Genomic DNA, 2,500 nt, shown 5'->3' with positions numbered 1-2,500 from the left:
GGTGCCTTCTTACACAAAACCCTATATCTCATAGGCTAATTTGTTTATTCTTATGAAATTTCACTGTTGTCATTTTAGGCTTTGCTTTGGACCGCTCAGGTATTATCAAATTACTGCATCTAGACTACAAATATGACACAAACATTTAATCAGGAAAAATCCCTTATCAAAAATTAAACTAATCACACTCGGGAGATCGACATGATGTATTACCTCCTTTCAGACCTTTGTTCTATTAGTCTACTAATTAAGAATTCAATAGAAGTTACAAAATAATGAAACTATAAGTACAGTCTGTGTGGAAATTAAAAACATAAAATATCTATGCATTCTAAACTCACAACCCAGGTAATGGTCAAAGATTAATAATAAAATCTTTGCAACCACCTGTTAATTCAAGATCTCCTTATCTTGTTCATAGGGCAACATATATATATATATATATATATATATATATATATATATATATATATATATATATATATATATATATATAACAATTGAGCTGATTTAAGTGGACATTAAATTATTAAAAGATCACATTATATTGATTAAACAAAACTCAGTGATAGCCAATAATTTATGAGCGCTGACAATATACCATCTCATGACCTTTGAATCTTCTTTATTCCATTATTGAAAGATGGGATCATACTCATTTTCCAATTTCTTACCCCTTCTAATTGTTGAAATAGTAGGAAAAAATAACATTCACTTCTGTTTATTACACAATAAAACAATGTGAGAATATACAGCCAGAAATCTTTCAATATAAGCAAAATGACAGCAGTGATTCAAATTCTCTACAAAATTAACCACAGGCAATTATTCTATGCTATCTCTTTTTAAAGAAAGGAAAACATCTCCAAACACAATCAAAATCAAATCAATGTAAAATCAAATGATACTCTACAAAATGTTGAAGATCAAACAGAAGAATGAACTATAATATATGCAAAAGGTACTAGTTCTGTTAGATATTTCTGAACAGCATGTAAGTAACCTCCAGTATTATGAAATGTGTGCAGCTAAATTGCTGAATCAATCTTAGAATAAAAGCAATATAAATATAAACAAATATTATGTCATCTTAAACAAAATGATTAAAATAAATGTATATATAACCATCTCATTCTACTTTTGTAACAACTTAACTAAACTTTGCAAAAAGAAGTAAATAGTCAGCAGCTCAATATAAATCTGCAAGGTTGCATTTATAACATTACTTCACTTCCCACACATAAAGGTAAACTTAGCATCTAGATGCCAACCTTTGACTACTTTAAGTGTTATTTCCATTAGGTAAGGTTAAAGGTTGCTGTAAAGATCAGGGTGGTTATATTCCTATGTATTTCATCGGTTAAAAAAATAGCAAATATGAGAATAGGAACAATCTAACAAACCCTCCACTACAAAATAACATCAAAATATTCCAATCTATATACAAATATGCAAAAACACAAGCATATGTAGATGCAAATGTACACTCACACAGACACACACACACACACACAAACATGAGGAGCACATGCATGCACATTCACAAACTTACTAAAATACACATATACAGACGTGTTCATACACATATAGGCTAACATGCACACACTCACACACCTGGCATCTCAAACATCATACACCTTGCCTGAAAAAAATAAAATTAAATAAAAATGAATTAGTTCAGTTTGTATAAAATCCCCCAAACTCTCCTTCAAATTTTGGATGAAGCTCATTCTGTACAAAAAGTGGTACAAACTAAACACATTAACTAAACAAATTAAGAAAGAAAAAAGCTTCTTTAATTCTACTGAGATAAACCCACAAAACTCAAATCACACATGCAAAGTATAAAAAGGTGTGCATATTCCCTCCATTCTTGAACATGAATCTGAATCCTTGAACAAAAATCTTAAGACCTTGATAGAAAAAAAATGAATTTGTACTTTACTTTCTTTTTATTCACTGGCTGACCAAACATTTATAATTGTAAGTCTTAGTTCATGTGTAAAATGAACAACTAAATATCTACACATTAATGTATCTATTCATTCATACATCTATTTCATACCTCCTAACTATAACATCTAGCTAAAAATACACAGGCATACATACATACACTCTGACTTACTGACACTCAATCTGATATATACATTTCTACCCATAAGCAAAATAAAACACTGAGGTTCTAAAAACAAAGAAAAAAAGAAAAAGAAAACATCTGTGTTTCTTATCCGTTTCTAAGTACACTTGTCGAAGTCAGTCTACTATCTAATCATTGTGACTTGGTATTTATATAGAATGCACACAAAGCAGATAGCCTGTTCAAGTTCAGATTTTAATAGATATAATGATATGCATACAAGAGGAACCATTTATGATGACATCTGAGAGGTTCCAATGCCCTTGACATAATATAATCCTTTTCAGAGAATAATGAAGACAGACAGACAGACACATAATTGGTTAAATTTATAATGACTGAATCACACATGATACATATAAT

The 2,500-nt window shown here is 29.8% G+C and overlaps 1 protein-coding gene across 2 annotated transcripts in view; it reads right to left on the bottom strand.

Annotated features, from left to right (window-relative positions):
* Positions 1-2,500, bottom strand: part of Nca (neurocalcin homolog) — a 626,340-nt gene that overhangs the window by 623,098 nt on the left and 742 nt on the right. The gene's annotated exons all lie outside the window — the stretch shown is intronic.

The sequence above is a fragment of the Penaeus vannamei genome, chromosome 7 (assembly GCF_042767895.1).
Source record: "Penaeus vannamei isolate JL-2024 chromosome 7, ASM4276789v1, whole genome shotgun sequence".
Taxonomy (NCBI): Eukaryota; Metazoa; Arthropoda; class Malacostraca; order Decapoda; family Penaeidae; genus Penaeus; species Penaeus vannamei.
Note: the sequence above shows the minus strand (reverse complement) of the source record. Positions and strands in the feature narration are given on the sequence as shown.